General features: G+C 33.9%; 1 protein-coding gene across 1 annotated transcript in view; it reads left to right on the forward strand.

The window, feature by feature from the left end:
• The window catches only part of ATP8B4 (ATPase phospholipid transporting 8B4 (putative)), a 71,359-nt gene that overhangs the window by 40,904 nt on the left and 15,650 nt on the right, over window positions 1–14,805 (forward strand).

Below are 14,805 nucleotides of genomic sequence, written 5' to 3' on the forward strand. Positions count from 1 at the left end.
TTTTTAGATTTTATCTTGTTTTAATACTTTCTTCTGTCTCTGGGCCGTAGGGGTAATACTTGCAAATAATAGCAATTTATTATTCAGCAGGGTTTTTTGATACTATTACTGATATAATGAATGAAAAAATGATGTAGAATGATTTTTTTCTTATCTGTCACCATTAGTCTTGTTTCTCATCTTCAGCAACAATAGGCATGTGTTCTTCATATTCATAGATCTTCTGAAACTATATTCTGTTACAGTAATTTCTTATACATTAATCAGAAATAACAAAACTTCAAAGCTTGCACATAGAAGTGATTTAAGTTTTTATTTACTGGTGAAAAAAAGACTTTCTTGTTGAATTTTCTTAGAACAGCACATACTTACTGTACAATTATTGAACTCCTGAGCTCTTTACTGAAGAGTAGACTGTATCTTTATGTCCCAGCTCAGTATATGTTGCAATATAAGGCCAGGTCATTCTAGAGAGTGTTAAAAGACCCTTTTGAGAAGGGAGAAGATGACCTCCAGTGTGTGTGCACAGCTATAACCATTTCAGGTGGTGCATTTTCCTCATATAATCTACTCTTGATAGTTCCATGCCTCTGAGCAGAGGGTAAGTGGTATTTTATCTTCCTGAGGTTTTAGCTGTCAGTGACTGTAGATTAATTTAAGCACGCTTCAAGTTTAGGGAGAAGGCTTCTTGCACAATTCTACATTTATGTAGGCTCTCATTGTACTGTTCTCATATATGGACTGTTTATCTATACTTAGGTGGGGACTCTGCTTTGCAGGTTTGCACTGTCCAGACAAATTTAACAAGGAATGGGAAGAAGCTAATTATGGGTTTGAGATTTGAACTTTTTAGCAGAAATGTAACAGTAATACATATTTTTTTTTCCTCTGCTGTATTTGTAAATAAAGTGGATTTGTCTTTTAGAACAATTTCAGGAAATGATTAAATTAAAAAATGTGACCAGTTTCACTGCTCTATTTTCAGATCTTTGGGTTTCTGATATGTATGGACTTATGGCCATAGGAACTTCCTTTTGAGAACAGAATGTTGCGTCACATTTCAGACTTTCCCTTTATCAGAATGGAGTTAAGAACAGTTTTATTTTTTCAGGATTTCTAACATTTTGGTCCTACATTATCATATTCAATACAGTTGTGCTTATTTCTTTTTATGTGAGGTAAGAGAAGAGAGTTTAAAGCATTTAAAATTATATGTGGCCTTTACCTCAATTTTATTTTCTGTTTTTTTTTGTTTTGTTTTTTTTGTCTTTCTGAAAGTTGATCTGCAGGATATCTCTGCAAAGAAGCCTAAATTTTTGTGTAGATATGGTTTAGAAATGAAGTCTTCTACATGTTTACTCTTTCAGCGCTTGAATTTGAATTGAATAATTTTCACTGAATCATATTAACATATTTCTTTCTTCCTGGTTTGTTTTCCAGCCATAGACATCTGAGAATGGCTGGGCGGCATTGTTGTTCCATACTTTTTAACAAATAATAATCACCTCCAGGATATTTCTCCAGGCATTTGTTCCTCAGTGTATCTAGTGTGTACACGTTTTCTCTTCCACAATTCTCTTCCATCAAATTGTAACACAGCAGCTGTCTTATTGTGTGTTCCTTCCTTGGCTATATAAAGGACTGTGTGTGTTACCAAAGTTTCATTCAGTTACCACAAATTTTGTGGTTAGTAGTGGTGAAGCTATGGTAATACTATGATGAAAGTATGACATTACATGCTCTAAATAGCAGTGCAGTTAGCTAGCTAACTGCATATGTGTCAGTTTGAAGTCTGACCTTCTGAAAAATCAGACCTCCACATGAAGAGTAAAAGGAATGGCTTTACTTAATCGGTAGGTAGAACCCTATGAATATTTGAAGAGAGAAACTCCGGGAGGTCCTGTTGCCTGTGTTAACATGGTATTGAAATAATTTACACTTCACAATCTGTTTTTTGATATTTGATTACATGATCTCATTTCTCTTCAGAGTTTAAAAAAACAATTTATTGTACTTAGGAAAATAAAGGAATACTCCTATACATTACACTACATGTATGACTTAGAGTTTCCTGTTGTGTTTATACCTTTTGTTCCAAACTCTAAAGACTAATACAGTTGTTGTTATGCACCTGATTATTTTCATTTAAGTGTTTTTAAGATTTTGAAGAGTGTGGGTCTTCTCAGTGTAGAAGTTATTCGGCTTAGGCACAGCCACTTCATAAATTGGAATCATAAAATGTATATTACTCCAAAAAAGACATACCTGCTAAAGTTCGAACTACAACACTCAATGAAGACTTAGGACAAACTGAATATATTTTCTTAGACAAAATGGAGACTTTTACTCAAAATGTCATGATGTTTAACAAATGCTACATTAATGGCAAATATATGGCAAGTCAATTAGAGTTGATGTTTTACTAACTGTCCAGAAATAGGATTGTGTTTCTACTTGTGATGTTGCATTTTACTTATATACCATGTTTTTTAGTCCTGTTGCAGGGAATATTTGTTTCTTCTTTGTCTATTTAAATCTGAAAAAAATACCGCAGCAGACATGTATTCATAAAACTATAGAACTGGAGTTCTGTTTCATATTTTTGATAATCAACTTGTGTTTTGTAGGTGAAATATATGAAGACCTTGGCCAGAATGCAGAAATTAATGAGATATATGTAGAATAATATTTAGAATTGACAGTGTTATTTAATAAGGACTACACTGTAATATAAACATTTAATCTTAAATTTACTGACCAATAGCAAATTTTATTACGACTTTTCCCTGTATTACACTTGAAAGTTCAGGATAACTTATAATAAAATCGTTAAATAATTCTTTCAGAATAGTAACTGATGTATTAGCTTTTCTGTGAACACTCTTTCCAGGTGAGCTATTGCAGTAAATTCCCATTGGATATAAATCCTAACATCTCTTTTCTTTTATGGCCCTACTCTCTCTTTTCTTTTTTTCCCCCTCTACTCTCACCAGTGGTGTTGCAGGTTAATCACACAGCACCCAGTACAAACACTGCTATTTTAGGTCATTTAAATTATCTGCTCATTGTTTTACTTCATTAAAAAAAAAGAAAAGAAAACTTGATGTAGAAGGAATGATTATGAAGATAAACCTACAGGTGGGAGCCCCATAGATGAGGATACTAATTTCTGAAGTGCTGAAATTGCATTATGTTTCTACTCCAAAAAGTCAGCTATTCTGCCTTGATCTTGCATCATGTAAGTCAACTGGAGGCAGTCCTTTGTGTACTACTATATAAGGGACAAAATTCAGCTGGCCCATTTTAGTTTCATTACTCATCCAGTTTGTTTTATTTAAAAAAATAAATCTAGATAGTTACAATATTTGTGGAAGTGGTTTCATCTTCCTTTAGTTACATGAGATGGAACTAGAAAAATTATATACTGACTTAGAATTGTTTTGTATTACAAGATTTTTCATGCTCTATTAGTGCAACCAGCGGTTTTGTCTATACTTTGTGCACTCATGAAGTTAGGAGACTCACTACCTCAACTCATTGTTCTCTTCGTCTCTAGTGATATTAGTATATCTTCCCTGGGTAGTGGACCATTCTTATCCTTGATTTCTTCTCTATTAAAAGTAATTGAAAACATCCTATAAGTTTTTAGTCTTCCAAAATATCAGAATTTATTCCTTTTATAATAGTGACATTACAGCAAATTAGACAAAATGGAATTACAATATTCCAATTACTTATTATAGGTTATTTTTGGTTTTTTTGCTTCATTGATTTGTCATATAATTACATAAAATATTGATCTAATTACAAAAAAGTTTAATAATTTAAAAACTTCTGTTTTTACTTCTCTTGCAGAAAACTGTGCCCATGGATTTCTCATTGAACTCACAGGTAGCAAGTTTAGATTTTATGATCACAGCCTGATTGAATCCATTCAAGCAGGAAACCCATCAGAACATGAATTCTTTAGGCTGCTCTCTTCTGCTGTATAGTTATGTCTGAAGAAAACAGTACAGATAAATTAATGGGAAACAATGATCTTTTATGGAAAATGAAATACAGGGGGAATGGGGTTGTTACCAATTTTAAGCCTCTCTTTTTCAGAGGAAGAGACAAGTCTACAATGAGCCATAAAGATGATGATGTAGTTGTAATATGATGGAGATCCTATATATCAGCAGACAGATTATTTTGAATACAAATTAAGTAATTTTAAATGTAGAGATTAGTGTCATCTACAGATAAAATTCATTTTATGTTCAGTTGCATATATAAATGCACTTTCATACCTGAAGTTGTCTACGTACCAATTGTAAAGACAAAGTTCTGTGAATTCATTGTTAGCACAAATTGTTTATGGTGGTTCCCTTGTGCCAGGTATCCCCTAACACAGTTGATCATTTTTTCATGGATTATTGAAAGTGCATACAACTGCAAGTGCCGGATTAAAGGGGAGGAGGATTTCTATTTAAATTTGTTCATTATTAAAATTTGCAAAAGGAAAGGAAGTATATTTATCTTATCTCTTTGGTATTTTAAATATCTTCATTTTCACTTGGTCATTATGCCTTTTAGTACAGATTTAGCTATTTTCCCAATGGAATACACAGTATGTATTTTGAGTGGGCTGGACATTTGTTTGTGAGAGAACAAATTATAAATAGTTCCAGACCTAGTATTACAAGTACTATTTCCAGGTTTCAAACTGTTACAATTATAAACTGCGTGAAAAAGAAAACTCTGAACTATCTTGGACAACCATGTATTCTAATAAGAATGTTTTCTCTTTGTTTTTAAGTCCTATTTGTAATTATCCTCTTCAGAATTTGGATTACTTCATGTTCTGTTATGTAAAAGCCATCTTTCGAAAGGTATTAGTGCTTTGAACCATTTTATCAAAGATTTACACTAAGGCCAAGCCAAACCAGGCCCTGTAATTTTGCCCATTACAGATATGGAATAGTTGATGGCCTTCGCTGATAACGTATATGGAGAGAAAGAAGCGCAGCGGAAGTGCGGATATAGTATGGAAGTAGGTAAATAGAATTATGGCAGCAAATGTTATGCTAATTCCACATTTTTTTTGCTTCATGTCATGGAAGTTCAGCTTTTCTAATTAGCTAGTCATATACTATGCTTATTATGCCCTGATAGCTGCACTAACTTTGAGACTGTAGTAAATGTCCTGTCTGTGTGTAAGTATAGAAAATAAAATTCTGTGCAGGAAAGCTGTTTGAGGAGTGTCAGCATTTCAGCTGTTTGTCTCCTGGCTTGTACACATTATCACTCAATTTACAAGTTAATGCATCTGAGTAGCTGCCAGGAATAAATAGCATTTGAATTTTCAACTCTGAGTTGTGAAACAACAGTCCCATTGGCTTCTTAACAAATAAGATCTCTGTTAGGTAGAACTTCTAATTATTTGCTTATGTAAATTGTTTTGGTTTTATATTGCTGCTGTGATAGAATTGGAAGGAAATGATAAACATAATGATTGAGATGTGACAAATTTTGGCTAGTACTTTTGTGCATCTCTTTTGTGAGACATGATCTCATAACCTGTATTATCTTGCTTTGTTTTGCTCTCATATATGTTTTTCAACTTCAAATGCTATAAAATGTTTAATTCATAGTTAAAAAATAATAATAAAAAAAGGCCACCCATCGTTTGATGATTTTGAAGTTGTTCATAATCAGTATAAGTACCTGGCTATAAAAAGCTATGCATTTTTCATCAAGAGTATTGAGTAATTATTAAAAAAAAAACTTAGAAGAAAGTATCTGGTTAGTGCTAGTTGACTTGGGCACTGAAGCCTGCTTTCTCAAATATGACTTTTTAAAGCTGGTCTCCATTCAAAGCCTTTCCTAATCCACAAGTTTAAATCAGAAAGCTGTAGTAAATGAGAGAAGTTTGTTCAGTCTCCGTGATGTTTAACACCTCCACCCTGAGATGTGAGGAAATTGCTGTGTCTTACCTGAAACTGGACTGAGACCTACCTAGTCATAAGCCACATGCCAGACTTCATTTTAAAACAGTGATCTGGAGTTATAAAACAGTTTATCCTTTATGTAACCTATCTATCATTCACTGAGGAAACTGTAGTCCATTTATTTAATAACTAATCTTTTCACTAAGTGTGCTCTTTTTTTTTCTTTTTTCCGTGAGGAGAAACAACAGCTAAATTTAAAAAGTTAGAATGCCTAAACACTGTAAATTCATTTTTGGTTCTGGAAACAACCTGGTTGTACTCCAGTTACCTGTCTGCACCTCCTTTGCTGGGCAGGAAAGTTAAGGGCTTTATTTTGAAGAAATATTTATTTTAAAGGAAAATCATTGTAGCAATTATGCAAGATAACTGATTGCTCTTCATAATGAAAAAAAAAGCTTTCTTTAATACAAAAGACACACAAGTTTGATTAGATGACAAACCCTGGTCATTTCACAGAAGCCCACACAGAGACCGAAATAATGAAGCACGACATTTCAATTTCAGAAAGTAACCACTGCACCAGTAATCTTTGAAAAGAGTCAAAAAAAAGGTTTGGAGTTGTTGCATCAAGGCTGATGCAGCAGTGCTTCAGAACGTTTCTCTGGAAAGCATTTTAGAAAGTAAAAGCTCCATTTCCAAGAAAAAGAAAACTCTTAATTACAAAACAACTTTCCAGAATATCTCCAAGCTGCATGCACATAAATACATAAATATGTATTACTACACATAAAACAGCTCCAATGCATAAATAAAATAAAATTTGCAAGCTGTTTTTATTAGCAATAACACATGACAAATCATTATTTCAGAAATGAAGTCAGTATCTGAAAAAGGCCACTTATATGTGGGAACTAATGAAAATACATTAAAGGTATTCTGCTCTGAATTTGGGAGACTGCAGTATCTTGAGATAGCTTATGGGTGTGTTACTTTCCTTCAAATATATAAAAGTTTAGTTTACTAATCCTACCATTAGGATTTTTTATGAATTTAAAAATGTAGATACATCTTTTTATGAATTATTGATGATGATTTACCTCTTAACTAGGGTGGAATAAAAGCTACACCAATAATTAAGTGGTGCCCCTTTGAGTTTTCACATTAATTTCAGAAGATATTTTGAAATAGTTCAATTATAGGTGAAGTTCCAACTTTTTATAGACAATTCATATAAATAAGCATCAGCTGTGCAGAAAAAAAATCCTTTTCATTTTATTCATTCATTTTGGAGAAATAAGCATAAGAACAATATATATATATTTAATACATATTCATTAATATATGAAGATTTTACTCAGTTGGCACTTCTTTCTCTCTTTCTAGAACTTTTGCTCTCTTGTGTTCTTCCTCTGATCTTGAGCTTCAGAGCAAAAGACTATTCCAAAAGAGCAAATGGCTGTGATTCAAGATAATTCATCTAATTTCTTTCACTAGACAGGAAAGAAGAGAACAGAAAAAGGAATAAAGGAGAAGTATGGAGGAAATATGTAAGGAAAGGAAATAAAGATTTTGAAAGCAGTGGTTATACAGAAACTAAGGATGGATTGAGACTCAGTATTTGATTTGAAAGTAAATTAAGCTTAAGCTAAAGTTCAGTGCTTGGGTTTGAGATTTAAGAAGACTAAGGTTCATATTAAGATTACCTGCTAGAAATTACAGCCTAAAATACTGAGAACCTTGCAAGACTGTATTTTTTTAAATGAAAATTAGGAAATGGAGAGAATGAGAATATTGGATCTGTAAGCAAACTGGACTGGATGACTCTGATGAAGGATTTGTAATACTTCTTCTCAATACAACTTCTTCTCCTTTTAAAAATACACTTGAACCATTTCTGCCACCTACCATGGGTTTGGACTGTTTCTGTTTAATGATGGCTCTGTTTTTACTGATATGTACAATAAATTCATAATTAGACCAAGGAGATCAAATGAACTTAAAAAATAAAATAATGTTCTTTGGTTTAAATTCTAGTCTTTTGTTTTTCAGTTAGAAATCCAAATAGTAGATAAAGCTTTATTGTAAAGGGGCAGATGCCATTCTATTTGAGCGTCTTCATCTGTCCAGTGAAGAACTAATGCTTTTGACACCCAGCTCTCTTGATGTAAGTACTTCTACTTGAGCTATTAACTCAGAACCCCCTTTAAATGTATGCATTCATATGCAAGGTAAATTAAAGTCTGTCCACGCTTCTCTAACTTTCAACAAAAAGCACTTAGGTTCTCTGAATTGTCCGTGGAGGCTACATAAGTTTATATAGTAAAGATTCTTTCTTTGGACATCTAAATTAGCTGCTTAAAATTACATGGTGTGAATATTCTTTTTAGTGTAAACATACACTTAAGTACTGCTAGAAATGCAGGATGATTTCCTGAAGGGGCTCGAATGTTTTCTTTCTCTAAAAATAGCCAAATGTTCTAAGTGTTTTGTGGTTTTGTGAGCTGATTGGAGAACTAAATAATAGGGGTGTGGAGGTGTACTACTACTATTTGAAACAGTTGAAATATTTAGTCTGTAAGGTAATCCATATCTTAGAATTCATTGCTTGAAATCAGTGGAAATCTGTGAATGTGAATGCAAATTATCCAGTTTCGTGTATTTATTTAAAAAAAGTATACTCTGCTTAGTTTCAGGGGTTTAACCTAATGTGAACTTAAAGGGAAACTGGATAAAATTCTGATTTCTTTCATTTTTTTTAAAGAGTTTATGATCTTTATAAGTGTCCATGTCTAATACAAACCATTCCATGATTTTTAAAGTATGCCTATGACATTAAGTATATATTATGATGGTTTAGTAATATTGGTTACAAACATAACTATTGTTTTCCTCTTTGTAATAGAGCTTTCTCGGCTTTCTCTTAATTTTTTCCAGAAGGGCAACATGTTTTATATGAAAGCCAAGATGGTATCATAAGCATCTGATTTTTTTTTAAAACAGTTGCTCAGATGCTAAGACCTTGACTTTCCATACTTATTCAGTAAATTTAGCAAGGGATGTGTGTTTGTGTTTGTGTGTGTGGCCAGGGTACAGCTGCCATCTGGATAAGGAAACAATGCAGTGGTATGGCTGAAGCCACAGTGAATTGTGCAGCATGCATGCAGTGAATTAAAGCATAATGGCTAGGAAGACTCATTCCTTTAACCCCTTTCTATCAGCATGCACCTGTGTTTTCATAGACGTACACACATATACACATTCTCTCTGAATGCTTTTTTTTCCGAAGAAGTGCAGTTTTCCCTTTCTGTTTTGTTGTTTCAGTTACAAAGCTTTGTTACTTTGCAGTCCATCAATTTTTGACTTTTCATGTTCCTCTATTTTTTCCATTGTAATACCTTATACTAGAATAGGGAGTGGTCTAGCTGTATTGTTATTAATAGTAAAAGCCCATGACAGTTTGTTTTGTTGACATGTTTTTAAGGTGGAAAAACACCCTTGAAATGCTTTTACAATTTAACACTAAAACTGCTCATGATCTTTTCACTTGTCTTTAAAGAAATTCAGTCGCTGAAATGTTAAGATATGGACAATGCAGTATGTTTTGCTTAAATACCTTATATGGAGTTTAACACAGTAAATATACAAGTTTTGAATCCCATTACATAACTCATTTCTTGAATATCAATATTAGTAGATATCTGTGGATTTTCAAGTCCTGTGGTCTTTCCTAGGACCTTCCTCAGTATAGTCTAAATTGGCATGAGTCTTTGAAATATCAACATAAAGAATCATTTTTTCCCCTTCAGGTGGTGAATCAGCATCACATCTGTTTTTTAAAATGTTTTGGAATTGCTAAAGTGTGTGTATATATACCTGTTTGTACTGGCCAATATTTTCTTAGGTGTTAACTAAAGCTCAAAATGACCTCAGCACATGTTGTAAGAATGAGGCATTGTTCATTAGGCCATGAAACAGTAACCTGGAACTGTTTTTATTGCAGGTTGTTTTATGTCTTTTCCAAATATTTAATATTTCTTGCAGTTCTCCTAATACCTGTGAATTTGGGCATCAGACTTCTGTTGATGGGTTAATGATGATGTCTAGGTTGAAGTTATTCTTTTCAACTTACATTCTAGTACTGATTTCCTGCCTTTCAAAGTTAACGTTTTTCCTGTGTAATAGTTATGATGCACATTAAGTTCTGTCTGACTACAGTATTTAATTACTTAAAAGTGATTTTTTTGATTTAGATGTAACAGTAAAATAACATTAGAAACTGTCAAATTACTATGAGGATTTTCATATGTAGGTGTAAATCCTCCAGGTCATTTCAATTTTCTTTTTCTTTGATTAAAAAGATTTAATGCTAGAAGAAAATAGGCCTGTAGCTTTAGCCACAGATAAAATAAACCTGAAGAGTTTAAATGTTCAGGCATGTTCTATAAGAATTTAAATTAAGAGATACCCGAGAATAGCTTTAGCTTAGTGGTTTCCTAACCAAGACAAGTGAAACGGTGTTAGGAGAACAGAGTGGTATCATGATTAGTTTTCTTGTTTTATATGTGTATTTCTTATGCTCATGTGATAGGATTTTGCAGAAGAGGGTCTTTGGACCTTAGCCCTTGCATATAAAACTTGACTGAAATAAATACTTCAGTCTAACCGGGATGAGCGTCTTCCTGCAGAATACGAAGAGATCAGAGACATGCAGGTATGTTCTCAAAGAGATAGCAGAGGAAAAATATCCTAAGAAAATGCGTATTGTAGATTTACCAATTTTGTATAGATTGCAGATACTGTGGTTGTTTATATTCTCTTTTGTTTCTGATATTGTGTGATTATCAGGCCTAGTTTAAAAAAACCAAAACCCCCTATATTCTGGATGTCTTTGATTTAAGATATTGACAAGAACGAGTAATATGATTCTTTTGTATTTTAGCAGACTTGCTTTAAATAAGAATGCATCTTAACTGTTGTACCACTTCAAGTAGATGGAAAAAGTGCACGTTTTGAAGTGCCTTGAAGTCTCTATGGCCCCAGGGTTTGCGTACTGCTTGTTTGCTAGTACAGTTCCGATTTCTCTACCCATGCACAGAATTATGTTAAAAAGATGATATTGATGATGCAAAAACAGTTTCAGGAATTGGTCAGCCTTAACTGTCATTGCCTAAGCAAGATTTGAGTTCTACCTCTTTCTGAATACAATCTGTAATTACTTGTCTACAATTTCTGTTTGTAGGATGCTCAAATTATTCATTTTAAAGGATAAGGCAGTTCCAGGATTGAATTGTGTTTTTTAATATATAATACTGCTACTTCTATGGCTGCACCTTGTTGCAAAAGGAGGAAGATATGTAAGGAATGAATCAGGCAAATATAGAAACCATCTCTTGATTAAGCCTTATTTTTGGGTTAGTGTGAATATAAATTCCTTGATATAACTTTTGATGAGATACTGTAGTGATAAACCATAGGAAGCTCTGAAGAAGGAAATAGAATATTCTGTTTTCAGAATAATTGGATCAGTGATCAATAAATAATGCACCTACATATTAATTGCTTTGCTGTCTTCATCCATTGCCATTTTCCATCCCACAGTGATTAGGTGGGGTTCTTATCTTTGCATTTCAATCAGCTGGCTTTCTCCTCTCCTCAGAAAGGTGGTGGGGCGCATAGACAATATAGGCTGTCTGTCCCTTTGCAGTATGATATTGGAGCCCACCTTAGCTCTGAAGAAGACATTTCAGGGAAAGTGTAGCTCTCCCTGGACCAGAGCTTGAGCAGTCACCCTGTGCTGTTGCCAGAGCTGCTGTTTGGTCATGCATGCTACCAGCCAGGCTAATTGTACACACAGTGAGGCAGACTTACTATGCTTGTGCAGATCAGTAGTGCAGCATGTGCACAGTAGACTCCATGTGTGATGTGGGACAAAACACATACTTGCAGTTGGCTGCTGAGGCCACTTCCTACCTGTTTTAAAATGACAGTGGGCTCATTTGTTCTTTGGAGGCTGGGTTTACATGGAGTGTAAGCGTTCTGGTCAGTGCAGGTGATGACATATGCAGAGTGGCAAGCGTCAAGAGCCACAAAGGTTCTTAGACACCATGACATTCAGCTTTGCAATGCCTGACAGTCCAGCAGCCACTTAACAGCCCAACCATGCGTGCACAAAAACCTTTGTACTCTTTAAGATGTTCTATTTCTAGGCAGATAGACAGGGCCTGGAAATAATCAGATTCCTGAAAGGTACCTAAGTGTCTTTAAATAGCCTGTCATAGGAGCTGTAGGAGACTCAGATATGCTCAGAGTAGACTCTTCAGATCTTATAGCTCTCAGAACTTAACTAATCTTTTATGAGTGTGTGATTTTTGAATGTTTTTAACTAAACTAAGTATTCTAGGCATTTCAGTCCTGCCTTAGTTTTATACTTAATATACTATAAATCTAAAAATGGAAAATGTGTTCTTACAAGTTACTCTTCTGTTTTTGTAATGTACATGTGGTTGAACTGTTATGTTATATCAAAATGCACATTTTTGACTATGAAAATCAATTACATTAAATCAACTTTATTTGAAATAGTTGGGCAAGGAGATGCAAAATAAAGGGGGAAAATCCAGCATGAAAATTAATGGAGGATTAGGGCTTGAGAGAAAACAGTGTGAGAATGAGACAGGAAAAATATGAAATAAGTATAATGACTTTGTTCTCTCTTGGAAATATGTTCAAGATAAGCCCACGGGGATAAAATGTGTATTATCAGATCTTTTGTCTATATAATCTAGAGAGCTGAATGCTAACAACATATATGATAAGGTACCAAATAACATGAAGCTGTTCAACAATTGGTACATAGAAAAACTTAAAATTATTAATGGTCAAGGCTACCATCATATATGTTAATCCATATGAATTGTACTGCTTGTCTGAAGTCATCATTAAACATACCGTTTAGGCTGACTTGTGTGAACTTCACTCCTCTCTGGAATGGACAGCTTATGAAGGAAAAATGAAAAGGGGGGAAAAAAAATTGTCATTTATACTAAATAGAAAAGAGCTGAGTTAAGTTAAAAAAAAAAAAAGTTGTTTCTGACTAATAATTAAGAGTTTTTGTATAATTGAAATTAAAGAAGTGTTTAGAATCATGGATGGTGGAGAGCGCTGTCTTTGCCAACTATCTGGTGAATGAGTGGGCAAGTGACTTCTGACATGCGTCTTACTAATTCCTTTCCCTGCCTCACTCACTGTGATGATTTTAATAAAGTGTTTGTAGTACTGCAGGAATTTCCGCTGCAGTGGAGAGAGTTGCCATAGGCTGTGGTTTTACCTCACTGAAAGATCTATCTTAAACTTGTTATTAATCAGTGTACATCTCCTTTGGATGAGAATTTACTTGAATTAAGTAACTTTTATCTCCTTCAAGCATGTGAAAACGTGAAAAATTAAGTAGATTTCCTTCTTTAGTTGATAAAAAATGGTACAGAAGTTTTATTAAGACATATCTTACTGTTCATCTTCATACACACAGGTCAGTTTTTATTTCCCTTTTAACACTTTGCCTTTACTCTGAAGGTGATTTTGAACTGTAATGCACTTGTTAGGTCTAATCAACTTATTTCACAAATTCGACCACCAGGTGGCCTTCAAAGAACGAAAGTCAGCCTTTCCCTGGGTATCAGTTACCTCATTGCTCTGGGCCACTTCCTGCACTCAATTGCATAATAGTCAGATTGCTCTCAAATTAACCATATGGCATCATTACGCATTGCAAATATGTACTAAATGCTGGCTTTTCAACTGACAATTTTCCTGCAAAAACTGAATATGGGAGAAAAAAAAACCCTTGCCTCTGCTCACCAACATTTATTTTGGGGTTTCTTGACTATTGCTATTACTATAGTTACTGCTATTGCTGTTGACCACTGCTATTACTGTTGCTACTGCCTACTGTTGTGCAAGCTTATTTGAATCAGTAACTGTCTGCTTTTTCAGAAGCAAACACACACAGATTTTTGGAATAAAACATCAAGACCTGATCAGTGAAGCTCGAATATACGTTCTGTTTTGGCTGGTTTTAGAATTTGAATATACTGAGACCAGCTTCTTTTAAATGAAGTCTATATTAATTATTAAAATATAAGAAAGTAAGTTGAGAATTTTCTAAAATAAAATAGCAAAGATTAAATAATAATTATATATATCAATGTCTTATTCTAATACTAATACTGAAAGAGCAAAAAAAGGAAAATAGTGGATATCAATTGCAGATATTCAAGATCTCTGTTCATGAGCTATGAGTACTCTCAAATGTGGTCTATTGCTATCATATTCTACCAATTAACTGTCTACGTAGTAGATGTAGATCTAGGTTCAGCATTTAGTGTGACAAAACAGTCTCAAATTCTCAAACGTTGTTCCTTTATACCAAAGGAAGGACTTATTTAGAAAATAGTTAATAAAAAACTGCCTATGCATGTTCCATCTGTAATAGTGACCCCTCCAAGGAGAGCTTCTAAATAACACTCTAACGTATACCTGTATCAGCCTGACCTTGTAGAACAACTCGCCAATAAGCTCTTCCTTCTTGCTGGGAGGAAGAGTTCCTATGTGACAGCTGGAATTAGCTTGTTATGAGTTCTGGAGCTTTGGCTGGGGAGAGAAAAACTGTCTATCAGCCTTAGAAGGACGTCAGAGCAAGCTTCTGTAACTCAGTGGCTGTGCTTTTGTGCTTATTTCAATTTATACTTTTCTCCTTCTTCCAACCTCCTTTTCTTCTGCTTGTAGAGTATTGCAGTATATTCGTACAACAAACATCCTGGAAATGAGATTTACATTAAGTTTTAATACATTTCTACAAAATAGCTTTATCTCAATC

The sequence above is a fragment of the Apteryx mantelli genome, chromosome 15 (genome assembly GCF_036417845.1).
Source record: "Apteryx mantelli isolate bAptMan1 chromosome 15, bAptMan1.hap1, whole genome shotgun sequence".
Classification (NCBI taxonomy): domain Eukaryota; kingdom Metazoa; phylum Chordata; class Aves; order Apterygiformes; family Apterygidae; genus Apteryx; species Apteryx mantelli.